This window comes from Martes martes (assembly GCF_963455335.1).
Source record: "Martes martes genome assembly, chromosome: 16".
NCBI classification, from domain to species: domain Eukaryota; kingdom Metazoa; phylum Chordata; class Mammalia; order Carnivora; family Mustelidae; genus Martes; species Martes martes.
Genome location: NC_137904.1, coordinates 2,564,322 through 2,578,470, shown reverse-complemented (window position 1 = coordinate 2,578,470; position 14,149 = coordinate 2,564,322).

The window sequence follows — 14,149 nt, the reverse complement described above, 5'->3', positions numbered from 1 at the left end:
AACGAGTGCGGCCTCCTCCCGATCTGAAACACTGCTTCCTCCTTTTCTCCCTCTGCCTCCTTCCCGTGGGCGCCTCTGCCCTGCCACCTCGGGGATGGGGAGGCTCAGGCCTTGGGGGGAACAAAGACACGGCCTCTGTGCGGGTCTCTCCAGGGGGACGACAAGGAAACTTCTGCACAGGACGCACTGCTCTGTCCCTGCCCGCGTTCCTGAACCGCACTGTGTCAGCCCCGGCCTCCGGGCCTCTGGCCCCTTTCCCGCCCTCCCTCTCTCACTTCTCTTTTCTCGGTTCTGTCTTTCCCCTCAACTGTCTGTCTTGGGCTGCATTCGAGCGTCCCTCTGATTGGCCACCTTCCCCCTCCACTGTCTGATTGGCCTGCATCCCTCCATCACCCCATCTGTCTGCTGGATTCTCCCTGTCTGCCTGCAGTAATGGATGTGATGGCATTTATCAGTCACACAGCCGCGTGCGGCCTCAGACACTGTTACCACTTTGTCTTCTCTCTCTCTCATCTCGTTCTCCGCCTTCCTCGGTCTGTCTGCCTTCTCGCTCTCCCCACACCCGTTTGTCCAGCCGCATCTCTCCTGGTGCTCTCATCGGCCTCCCTGTCACTCATACCCCCCCCCCCCCCGCCTGTCTGTGTGTCCGTCCTTACGCCTTTTATCTGGGCCCGCACGTCTCCCCGTCCCTGGCTGCTCGTCTCCCCACCTGCCGGTGTCAACGTGGACGCCTCTCCCTGCTTTTTTCCATCCCACCGTACTTGAAAAACTAAAAATCCAGTACAAAATTAAAATGCCGTACGACTCACAGCTAGAGGAGGATGGTTTTTGTTTTTACTGAGAAGACCATTAAGGTGAGAACAAGGAACTTAGGCATGCAGCCTGTCAAATGCAAACCAGAAATCAGACGCCCCCTCCCGCTAAGAAAGAACTAGAAGAAAACTGTGAGGGACTCCTAAGCCACAAGAAGATTATTTCCTTAATGCAAAAGCAAGAAACGTACCCAAAGCAAGAGCTTCTAATCTTTTTTGGTTCGTGGACAGTTATAAGCCCTTGAACAGCACGGATTTGAACTGCGTGGGTCCACGTACATATGGATTTTTTTCAATAAATATATTGGAAGATATTTTGGAGATGTGCAGTAATTTGAAAAAAAAAACTTGCAGATGTGCTCTATAGCCTAGAAACATCGAAAAAATTAAGAAAAGTTTAGGTATTTCACAAGTGCGCAAAATACACACAGATACGATTTTATCATTTGCTACCTGAAAAATATCACCCAAATCTTTTTTTTTTTTAAAGTTCGAACTTATGCACAAAACACTTAGAGACCACATGCTGTCTTTTTATTTTTGATGTCCAGTATTAGTAACTTACATCCACTGTGTATAAGGTCTCGAGGGTGTCGCGTCCTATCAGGCAGTAGAGACCAAGGTACGGAGAGATGGTTCGTCTCGTAAACAGATGATGTAAACTTACGGAGTCATTAAATACAGAACTGTACATGTATTTTCCTTATGAGTGTCTTAATAGCATTGTATTTCCTTGCAACCTTATAAGAATACAGTATAGAGTACATGTAACGTGCAAAATAGGGGTAACCAACTTTTATGGTGTTGCTGGGGCCTCTGGTCGACCGTCGGCTGTCATTAGTCATGTTATGGGGGGGTTTGAGAGTTTTTCCACTGCACAAAGGGTCAGCACCCCTAGGCCTTGTGCCGTTCAGGGATTGGTTGGTATATGCAGAATACCACGTATATTTTCATGGTGTTAGGAACACCCGGATGTCTGCGGACCCCAGGTTAAAACTCTGATGTAGGGACCAGTGACAGCGATTGGTCGGGCACAGACGTGTCCTCATGTCACCAGGCAGGTCAAAGGACTGGAAAGATCACTCTGCAGTCAGTGATTTTCTACTCAAGGAAATATTAAAGAGGTTCCTAGTTGTCTTTTGAAATATATAGATGAGTGATCATGAAAGTCACATAAATACGGAGGATATTCTAGACTTAATCATGGAATTTTTTTTTTTAAGATCGTATTTATTTATTTGACAGAGAGAGACACAGCGAGAGAAGGAACACAGGCAGGGGGAGCGGGAGAGGGAGAAGCAGGCCTCCTGCCGAGCAGGGTGCCGGATGCGGGGCTCAATCCTAGGACCATGGGATCATGACCCAGGCCGAGGACAGATGTTTAACGACTGAGCCACGCAGGTGTGCCTCATCATGGGACTTCAGAGAGACGGGTGCCCAGACCAGTGGTTTCCAGATGGCTAAGTAAGCTTGGTGCTTGTCTTTCGCTGGGAAGTTCTGTCCTTTGTTTTGAGATTACATGTTTTTCTATAGATTTTTATGTGTCGTAAATAATAGAATATACTATATCATACATAACAAGTATATGTTACGTGTGTATGAATGCTTACAGATTAATAGCGTACTTGTTAAAAACGTCCTTTCTAAAAATGAGGTTGATCTGCATGGGAAGGAGGGCCATCATAGATTTTATGAAGGAAGAGAAAGGAAGACTTTTTTTTTTTTAAGATTTTATTTATTTATTTGACAGACAGAGATCACAGGTAGGCAGAGAGGCAGGCAGAGAGAGAGGAGGAAGCAGGCTCCCCGCTGAGCAGAGAGTCCAATGCGGGGCTCGATCCCAGGACCCTGAGATCACGACCTGAGCCACAGGCAGAAGCTTTAACCCACTGAGCCACCCAGAATTTTTGTTTTTAAAATTTTTGTTTTTAAAGTCTATTATTGGGGCGCCTGGGTGGCTCAGTCGTTGGGTGTCTGCCTTCGGCTCAGGTCATGATCCAAGGATTCTGGGATCGAGCCCCACATCGGGCTCCCTGCTCAGCAGAAAGCCTGCTTCTCCCTCTCCCACTCCCCCTGCCCATGTTCCCTCTCTCGCTGTGTTTTTGTCAAATAAATAAATAAAATCTAAAAATAAATAAATTTAAAAAATATAGACCTTGCTACTCTAGCTACTGTAAAAAATAAGTAAGTAAGTAAGTTTATTAATATTATTTTTTAGTAATCCTTACACCCAGCATGGGGCTCAAACTCACAGCCCTGAGGTCAAGATTGCATGTTCTACCGAATGAGCCAGCCGGCACCCCAAACACATGTCCTTTAAAAAGTAAATTTCATGTGACTGAGAAACAGTATCTATAAACCCTTGATGTGATGGGGTAATTACTTCCTAATTTATTTTATTTTTTTAGTATTTAATTTATTTATTTAGAGGGAGTGCAAGCAGGGGGTGGGGCAGAGGGGGAGAGAGAGAGAGAGAAGCAGACTCCCCAGTGAACATGGAGCCCAAGGCAGGGTTCAGTCTCATGACCCTGAGATCATGACCTGAGCCAAAATTAAGTCGGATGCTTAACCGACTGAGCCCCCCATGCACCCCATTCCTAAGTTATTTTAAGCTACAAGTAATTATTAAAATAAAAATCAAGAGGAGCTCCTGGGTGGCTCAGTCAGTTAAACATCCTTCAGCTCAGGTCATGATCTCAGTCGAGATCTCCCTCTCCCCCCTCCTCTGCTTGTGCTCTGTCTCTCTCTCTCTCTCACATAAATGAAGAAAATATTTATTTAAAAAACTCAATAGAAATGAAAACATCTTGCCTGCAGTCAATGGTGCTGAGACCATGTTTTAGGAAACCTCGTTTCCTCTAGTTTTGTGGTAGAGAAACTGGGGCCCCCAAGGGGAAGGGATTGCCTGAGATCAAGCTGGTTGTTAGAGACAGAACCAGGACATGAGCCTCTACCTTCCAATTTCTAGTCTGCTGTTCTTTCTATTACATATGAGACGACTTCTAAGTCAATGAGATGTCCCCAGGTCTTGAACTAATACGTGAAAGCGATGGCCATATACATAACTTATTTTCTGTAACAACTATATTGTAGAACTGGCGGTAGTCAGCTTAATTGTGTCTAGTACACTTTTATTTTTTAAGTTATGTGTCTGCCCAATGTGGGTCTTGAACTCACGACCCTGACTACTGACTGAGCCAGCCAGGCGCCCCTCTAGTACACCTTTAAACATACATGTTTTCTTTTTCTTCTTTTTTTTTTATTGAGATTTTATTTCTTTATTAGAGAGAGATCACAAGTAGGCAGAGAGGCAGGCAGAGAGACAGAGGAGGAAGCAGGCTCACTGCTGAGCAGAGAGCCCGATGCCGGGCTCGATCCCAGGATCCTGGGATCATGACCTGAGCTGAAGGCAGAAGCTTTAACCCACTGAGCCACCCAGGCGCCCCCAGAATCCCACGTCTTACCATCTACCCTGAGAAAGTCACCACACTTGCGCACGCACATGAAGTTGCGTCCAGAAGGTAACCCGTACAAGGACATCCATTACAGCATTATTTGTGAGAGCAAAAATTGGGTACAGCCACATCTCTCACAGTAAGGAATAGCTAAATCAACTACCCAGCAGGTAAGAAGTCAGTTACATCTACGTGGTAAGTTTCTTTCCTATATTACCGAACGGCAGAAAGCAATATGTACTTTGTAATATCATTTAGCTTATGTCCAAAGAAACTAAAAACAGTGCTGTATGTTTCTAGAGACACACACATATAGATATGTAAATGCCTTTAAAAATTCTGGACATGGTACCTATCAAATTGATAACAGTGGTTACTTTTGGGAAAGAATAATGAGGGGTATTTAGCTCTATTTAGAATTCTGAATTTTTACAATGAGAAAATATTTATTGTATGTGTGAACAGGTGCACCTGGGCGGCTCAGTCGGTCGAGCAGCTGACTCTCGGTGTCTGCTCAGGTGTTGATCTCGGGGCCGTGAGTTCGAGGCCCGTGTTGGGCTCCACGCTCGGTGCGGAGCCTCCTTATACAGTTCCCTCTGCGTCCCCTCCCTCACAAATAAAGAAAAACATCTTTAAAAAAAAAAAAGAAAAAGAATTTCAAGTAGCCTTATGATCGCATTAGCACGGGAAGCCAAGTGGGACAAAAGGTAGTATAATTTCTGTAAAGAAATCACTCTTCACTCATTTCTCTTTGGAGAGAAAACTATAGAAGCAAGGTATAATCAATGAATGTGACGTAAGTTAAACTTTTGAAAACAATCGTGAGGCTCAAGTTTAAAAAGGAATAGAAGTAGGAAGGGAAGAAGGTGTAGAAGATCACAGATAGGGGCACCTGGGTGGCTCAATGGGTTGAAGCCTCTGCCTTCGGCTCGGGTCGTGGTCCCAGGGTCCTGGGATCGAGCCCCGCATCGGGCTTTCTGCTCAGCGGGGAGCCTGCTTCCCTTCCTCTCTCTGCCTGCTTCTCTGCCTACTTGTGATCTGTCTGTCAAATAAATAAATAAATGTTTAAAAAAAAAAAAAGATCACAGATATAATACGGTATTGTTGATGAGACAAAAAAAATGTAAATATCCATAAAGCATTTCTAGAAGAATATGAGAGAAACTGGGATAGTTACCACCGGGAAGGACAATATTTTCTCTCTGTGCATGTTTTTAAAGCAGCCTGGGAATTTTTTAGCGACCAAGGGCTTAGCTGGGTGGAGGGAGGAGAGCCATTTGAGTTCAGACATAAACACGCCAAACCGTTAATTAACACTATGGGGTAGTGATCATTGCTATGGGCTGTGAAATCAGAATTGAGAGAAGAGAGATCTTGGGGGGGGGGCATCACTGAAGACCTTTCCTGCGTAGTTGCATCTGAAGTAGCCCCCAGAGATCACTAAGATTTACAGCAGATAGGAGGAAGAAGGGTGGTCTATGTTGATTAAGAAAACACTTAGCAGGATGGCTAAGCCTGGGTGGCTCAGTGGGTTTAGCCTCTGCCTTCGGCTCAGGTCATGATCTCAGGGTCCTGGGATCGAGCCCCGCATCGGGCTCTCTGCTCGGCGGGGAGCCTGCTTCCTCCTCTCTCTCTGCCTGCCTCTCTGCCTACTTGTGATCTCTCTCTCTGTGTCAAATAAATAAATAAAATCTTTAAAAAAAGAAAGAAAGTACTTAGCAAGTAGTGTGTTGACCCCACCTGGCTAGGGTGGTAAGGTCGTGATAGAAAGTTCTAGTAGATGTTGGTAGCTCTTGAAAGGGTAAGAACCATTGGTTCATCAAGTAAGGAGTAGAGGCCAGACCCTTGGAGGAACTTAGAAGAATGGGCGGGGGCGAAGAGAAGCCAAAGGGAAAGCAGAAGTTGCTGGAGGCGCCAGATAGGGTCGCTCTGGTGGAACGAGGAGACAGCTTCTGGAAGCAAGCATGATGGGTACTGCGGGATGCTTCGTGGAGGGCAAGAAAGACACCAACTGACGCTCCTCCAATCGTACACACAGAGTTGCCACGTGACCCAGCGACTTCTGTCTTAGGGAGAAACGAGATCCACACGGCTGTATATCGTATTCCGCTTCTGCTAGAGGTCGGAATAGATCGATTCATAGAGGCAGAAAACAGAGTAGTGTTTGCCCCAACTTGACGGGAGAAGACCTTGGGGAATGAGTGCTAATGGGTCGGAGTTTATTTTTGTAGTGACGAAAATGCTCCGGAATGAGGCAGTGGGGATAGCTGCGGTCTTGTAAACCTTCTACCAAAAGCTCCGGGGGGCGCCTGGGTGGCTCAGTCGGTGAAGCGTCTGCCTTGGGATCAGGTCATGATGCCAGGGTCCTGGGATCGAGCCCCGCATCCAGCTCCCTGCTCAGCGGGGAGTCGTCTTCTCCCTCTCGCACTCCCCCTGCTTGTGTTCCCTCTCTCTCTCTCTCTGTCAAATAAATAAGTAATTTAAGAAATAAAAACTCCTGAACACTTTAAAATCATGAACTTTATGGGATATAAATTATATCTCAGCTTTTTTTTTTTTTTTTTAAGTGCAAACCGGGAAAACTATTCTCTTTGGCAGTGTCACTTTTTTTTTTTTTTAAGATTTTGATTTTTTTTTCAAGATTTTATTCGTTTTTAGAGAGAGAGCACGAGCGGTGGGGAGGGGCAGAGGAAGAGGGAGTCTCATGCAGATTCCCCGCTGAACGTGGAGCCGGAAACAGGGCTCGATCCCACGACCCTGGGATCATGACCTGAGCCAAAACCAAAAGTCAAGACCCTCAGCCCACTGAGCCACCTACATGCCCCAGATTTTAATTTTTTTTGAAGTAATCTTCTACACCCAACACAGACTTAAACCCACAACCCCAAGGCCAAGAGTCCCACACTCCACAACCAAGCCAGCAGGCGCCCCAGCAGCTGGTCACCCTTCAAGGTAGTTTTGGTGAGAAAGTCAGATAGCAACTAAAGATGATGAGAAACCATTAAAATGTTACTTGTGGAGGTTTTTAATTGAAAATTTTTGATCTGTTATTGAGAACTATTCCAGACTCCCAAGAATAGATGTGACATGTATCAGCCACGAAGAATATTCTAGGGGACACGTGACTCCATCGTCTGGTTTCATACGTGTAACAACAGTAATATTTTTTAAAGCCTTGTCTGATCTGTACACCTGTATACCCCCCCTTTTTTTTAATTTGTGTTTAAATGCCAGTGTAGTTAACATATGGTGTTATATTAGTTTCAGAAGTCGAGGTCCGTGATTCATAGTTGCATAGAACACCCAGTGCTCATCACGTCACGTGCCCTCCTTCGTGCCCGTCACCCAGTTACTCAGCCCCCCACCCCCTCCCCTGCAGTGGGTTCCCTATGATTAAGAGTCTCTTAGGATTTGTCTCCCTCTCCGATTTCGTCCTGTTTTTCCCTCCCTCCCCCTACGATCCTCTGTTTTGTTTCTTAAATTCCACATATGAGTGAGATCATGAGGCATATGTCTGTCTCTGACTGCTTTCACTTAGCATTACCCTTTCTAGCTCCATCCGTGTCCTTGCCAATGGCAAGATTTCGTTTTTTCTCGCTGAGTAATACTCCTGTGTGTGTGTGTGTGTGTGTGTGTGTGTACCATGTCTTTATCTGTATGTGTACTGACGGACACCTTCTGTGCTCCGTAATTGGGCTGTCGTAGATAATGCTGCTATAAACATCAGGGTGCATGGATCCCCTTGAATCCGAATTTTTGTGTCCTTTGGGTAAATACCAAGTAGTGCGATTGCCGGGTCGTAGGGTAGCTCTATTTCTAACTTCTTGAGGAACCTCCATGCTCTTCTGCAGAGTGGCTGTCCCAGCTTGCCTTCCAGCAAGAGCGCAGACGGGGTCCCCTTCTCCACATCCTCGCCAACACCCGTCCTTTTCAGACTTGATACCTACATACTCTCCTCGATTCACTGATTAACCTTTTCCCCATTGAGAAAATGGCACAAGCCAATGCTCCCGATCTGATTTCATTTTGGTTTTTGTTTGCTCGTTTGGGGGCTTTTCAGGCGTATATTTTGGGTTTGTGCAAATGTGTACTCCTGTGTGAACACCATTCCGGTAAAGATACAACGTATTTCCAGCACCCCAGAACTTTCCAGTGTCTTTCTGGTCGGTGCCTCTCCTAGAGACAACCACCGTTCTAAGTCCTACCCTGGTTCCCTTTTAACAACTTACGATCTGATGTGAGTCGCATAAAGCAGTAGAACATCATACGTGCAGTATGATCGCAACCACGTGGGAAAATAACTAGGAGGAAGTGGTTAAGACGTTAACACGGGTTTCTGCTGAGTGATAGGAATAACAGCGATTTTGTTTTGCATCTTTACGCTTGCCTACCTGGAATTTTCTGTGAAGGGCCCGTGTTCTACAACGAAAAATAAAACGAAGCTTAAAAAATTTTAACTTAGAAGACATACAGGAAAAGAAGGGATAGGAGATGACATCAAATATTTGGTCACAAAGTTCGGTGCGTTTACAGTAATGTGGCAAATAAGTCCAGGGACCACACGTACGTAAAGGAATCTACTTCTTTCTTTCTTTCTTTCTTTTTTCTTTTTAGATTTTATTTATTTATTAGAGAGGGAGAGAGCGCATGCGCAGGGGGAGGGCCAGAGGGAGAGGGAGAAGCAGGCTCCCCAGACCCGGGGATCGTGACCTGAGCGGAAGGCAGACTCTTACCGGACGGAGCCATCCAGGTGCCCCAAAGGAATCTGTTTCCCCATCTCCAGGGTTGGCTCCAGGTCCCCGGCCGTGGGGGGCCTGGAGCTTCCGCAGCCTGGCTGGGCCCCCCGACACTTCTTCTGACCACATGTGCTCGCCCTGGTCCTGCCCCTCGTTCACTGAAGGGCACCTGGCTCAGTCCTGCCCTCGACTCCCTAAGCGGAGACCTTTCTCTCCATTCCACGCCCATCCCACCTCTGCACTTAACCTCTTCCGAAATTCTAGATTCAAGCCCCCTGCTTTACCTACAACTTTCTGTCTCTCCCGCTCCCATCTCTGCTGCTCTTGGACCCGTAAGACACTCTAATGCCTTCACCGTCCATTATCCCTGTCCAGCTGAGAGCCCGTGCTCTGTCATTTCGGCCACTGTCTTGCCAGGGGTCTCGTGCCCTGTCCTCGACTTCCTCCCGCACACCTCGAACCGTGGCCGCTTCTGCTGCCTCTTTATACCCGGCATGCACAGTGCAGCCCAGGGAACCCCCCTGTCCCTGCTCAGAAATCTTTTTCCCTAGCCCGCCGCCTTTCCGTTCCCCGTGGTGACTTTTCCCAACCTTCCTCCTCCAGGAGGAAACCTTATCCTCGCCATCCAGGAGCCAGATCACCAGATGAGGGCTCCCTGGAAACAGCCACACCAAGACACTGAGCCTGCGGGCTTCCCTCCTCCCTCCTGTTGGTCCGTCTGAAGCTGGTTCCTGCGGGGGTTGGGGGGGGGGGCGGCCCGGGACTCTGCCTCCCACCCCTGCCACCTTCTCAGGGCCTAAGGGTTCACAGAGACCCTTACCGCTCCTTCAACTTGCTCCTTCTCAACCACGTCTCCTTGTCTTTAAAAGAAGTCCTCTGGGGACGCCTGGGTGGCTCAGTGGGTTAAGCCTCTGCCTTCGGCTCGGGTCGTGATCTCAGGGTCCTGGGATCGAGCCCCGCATCGGGCTCTCTGTTCAGCGGGGAGCCTGCTTCCCCCTCTCTCTCTGCCTGCCTCTCTGTCTACTTGTGATCTCTGTCTGTCAAATAAATAAAATCTTTAAAAAAAAAAAAAAAAAGAAAGACGTCCTCTGGACCCCCGCCATCCCCCACTGCCCCCCACCTCCCGGTGCCCACCGACAGCCGCGCTTCCTGAAGGAACGACCTGCCTCCCTGTCCGGTGGCCTCCTCGCATTTCAGTTTGTTGGTACCTGCTGCCGCCAGGCGACCCCCAGCCCCCGGGCTGCCAATACAGAAGCTATTTCTGAGTCCTAGCCTTGCCACCCCCTTCTCGAAATAGTCCTTGCGTGGCTTCTGTGATCTCACATCTGCTTACACTTCTATTGCTGGCTTTTCGTGAAATCCGTGCCCTTGCTCTTGGTTGTGGAGGAAGCTCGAAGCCTCAAATCACTGCTCTCTCTCTCCGTTTCCGTTCAGACCCGCCCCGCTGGTCAGGGAAGCTGAGGGGTCCTGCACGACACGGCCAAAAGCAACCCTTTCCCCCCTTTCGGCACGGCCTTTTATCGCTGTCTTCACACTGCTCCACTGGCCGGCCAGCTGGAAATGCCATCTAGTGTCAAGCCAGCTGTTTGAGCAGGGTTGCCCTGACACCTTCCCCGGCTGATTAATTGTCTTTCAGATTATAGATTTGTCACGGTCAATGCCAACCCCAAGCTGGCTCCCTCCTGCCCCTTGGCTGGGCTTAGGCCTTTTCGCCATCTAGCTTTCCAGACAACGAGAGTCATTTTGGTTTGTTGTTGTTTTGGGTTTTTTTGTTTTGTTTTTTTAAGATTTACCTATATACTTAGAGAGCACGCATGTGCGTGAGCAGGGAGGGGGCAGAAGGAGAGAGACACAGGAACATGTGTGACACAGGGACGTGGGGACGTGAGGGCCTCCCTCCCAGGGCTGTTGGGATCAGGGGAGCTACCTTGCAGAGAGTGCGGGCTGTAAGACGCGCGACAGTTAGCAGCTGTCACCCCAAAGCACCCCGTCCATGGTGGGCATTTCTCACCGTGCAGAGATTCACTTAGCGCGACTGAAGGCGAGAGGATTTGCAGCCTGAGGTACGAATAGCACTTCCCCTGAAGGAGCTAAGGGCTGCCTGTAGCTTCTCCTGCTCCCAACAGTTGCCCCATTTCCAGGCTCTTCCCCAGGGCCAGACAATGCGATGTCATCCTCGTCTCCTCCCTCTGCCCCGCATCGGCCCCCAGGTAGTCATGGAGCTGGGCGATTCTGTCTTCACTCCGGTCCGCCTTCCCTGACCCCCACGACCCTGAGCTTAGTCCCCGCCACCTCCATCCCTCTCCAGACCGTCCCCACTTTTCTCCCCTCCTGTCCCTTCTTTTGACATTGTAGGCAAGTCACCGCTTTATAATGCAGTTCTGACTGTGCCATTCTCCCTAGAAAACCCGTAACCCCGGAGCGGTTCAAAGGGTGAATTTTACAGCCCAAAAAACAAACCAAAGCCAGGTTCAGAAAGCCGCAGCAGACCTGGTCTGGCCTCCACACCCCTCCTCATCCCCTACCCTCCCCGGCCTCTGTCTCTTACCCTAAACTCTGCCCTGTGCATGCTGTTTATTCTTTGCGGGAAGCCTTCTGTCCTCTCCTGCTCCCCCCTCGACTTTGGCTCTCAGCTGCCGGTGATGCCTCTCCCAGAAGCCCTCGCTGATCTGCCCAGACGTGCTTCATCTTAGCCTTTTTGTAGCATTTATCACCTCTTTGAGTGACTGCCCTGGACTGAGCACCAAGGGAGGGCCGTGCGGGGCTATCTGCCCCCCGGAGCTTCGAGTCTGTGAAGGGAGGAGAGGGACACTAGACTGAATTACACTAAATACTTCCATTGCATTGAGAGAGAAGGAAGGAATATTTGACATGGCTGGAGGGGTCTGGTGGGGGTGACACTGAGCAGAGCCTCTAGGGGACAGGAGCTGGGACAAGCCAGGAGTGGGGGGTGGAGTGTTTGGGACAGTGGAGGGGGTGGGGGGGGGACAAGGCCTTGCCAGAAGGGAGCCTGAGGGGTTTCAGAAGATCTCGCATCCAGCCCGGGTTTACTACAACGTAACTCTGACCCCTTCCCTCTGAGCAGCGAGGCCGAGTCCCCCTGGATGGGAGGCTGGCTTCCTCCTGCCTGTCCAGAGCTCGGGCTCTAGCATCCCGCCCCCACCCGGGGAGGAAGGTCATGCTGCCTCATGGGGGGGCCACACGGAGGGGTGCCCACGGCCAACAGCACCTGGGGGGGGGGGCGGTGCCCTTGAGCCACTTTGCAGGTGGATCCTGCAACTCCACGTGCCACTGGCCTGGCTCCGCACGACCCTGCCCACATCCCAGGTCCATTAGCAAAATAAAGATCGGGGCCCTTTGAAGGCTCCCAAGTCTTGGGCTGGCTTTGAGCAGCAGCCACTGGCAGCTGGACCGGGTCCTGTGTGTGTCCAGCAGCGGGTGGCAGGTGGCGCGGCTTGGTGGCTAAGTGGGCAGCCCTCGCCAGGCCTTGGTTGGGAGCCCCACGCGGCTACTCACCACGTATTTGTGTGACCTTTGGCAGTCCATCTCTCTCTGCTTCCGTGTCCTTCGCTGCACAGTGTGCACCAAACAGTGTTTCCGTTTGTTGCGAGGGCGGGTGATGGAGTAAGTGACGAACGCAGGCGAGCGCAGATCGCCAGGCAATACAGACCGGCCGTGGCAGCGTCCGGACAAGTCTCGGGGCGCCTGACGGTGGCTCTGTGGATTGTCTGTGTTTCTGGTTTTAGAGCAAGTGCGTGCGTGCGCGGGCACGTCCCTGTGCTTGTCTCTGCGCGCGCGTGCGCGTTTGTCTACGTGCGCGCGTCTGTGCGCCCGCGCGTGCGTCTGCTGCGTCCGCTTTCAGTCCCAGGTGCCGGGGCGCTGTCTCTGCGTTCACAGTTTATCCCACGGGACGGCGGAGCCCAGGGCCCGACCCTCCTTCCTGCATCCCCAGCACCCGAAGCAGGCCCGCACGCGACGCGCGTGACAACTGTGTGGTTAATGAGTGCGCGCGCAGCGCTTGCCCGAGACGTGCGAAGACATCCCCGGTCCCCACCGGCTCCCGACCCGCTGTCTGTAGGGTCCCTCCGCAGCGGCGGTCCCTGCCTTTGTCGTGCGCGTCAACAGAAAACACACGGTCCATCCTCCCTCGCAGCCAAGGGTCCTGTGCTACCTGCGTCCTCTCAGATGTGCTGGGGCGGGGGGGGGGGGTCGGCCAAGGACCGCTGGGAAAATACTGAAGCTTCACGAGGCAACTGCTTAATCGCGTGGCCGCGGTAGGATAGACAGCTCAATGAGACAGAACGTGTGCTTGCTTTAGGATGAGTCTTTTTTTTTTTTTTTAAGATTTTGTTTATGTATTTGACAGACAGAGATCACAAGGAGGCAGAGAGGCAGGCAGAGAGAGAGAGGGGGAAGCAGGCTCCCCGCTGAGCAGAGAGCCCGATGCGGGGCTCGATCCCAGGACCCTTGATCATGACCTGAGCCGAAGGCAGAGGCTTGACCCACTGAGCCACCCAGGCGCCCCTAGGATGAGTCTTATTTTACTTGTCACTTCGTCCTTCCATTCATCGCTGTTGTTACGGTCCGGTGTGCTTCGCTTCAGTCCTCACACTCAGCAGAAGGAGACGCTGTGGCAGTTGAGTTAGTGCGAGACCTGGGGCATCCACTTGTGACTTGCCCTGAGGGTGGAAACCTTTTCCAGACCGAGACTTACTCCGTGGCCCGGTACTGTCTTCATTTAGCTTTCACGCGTGTGGGTTTTATCCCGTGACAGGAGGCCGCCCCTGCAAGGACGTGAGGGTCTTGACTCTCCTCAGCGATCCGTGCTCGCAGGGACCGCGGCTCGTGGGAAACCTCAGCCAGCTGAGTCCCTTGACGTCGCTGTGGTTGACTGAGGACAGGCCTGTCACTCCGCCTGTCACCGCACCCCGCTGCGGAACGAAGGAGGTCACCACAAGAGGACCTGGAGCCCACGCTCGTGTGCTGTCGACTTTCTAGATTTCTGACGAGGCGTTATTTACATTCTCCTCCTGCAAAGAGCCGGCCCTGGATGTGTAGGGAACAGGGGAATGTCTCGTGAAAAGCTTCGCTTACACACACACACACACACACGTCGATAAGTATCACTAAGGGAGTGTACCGTATC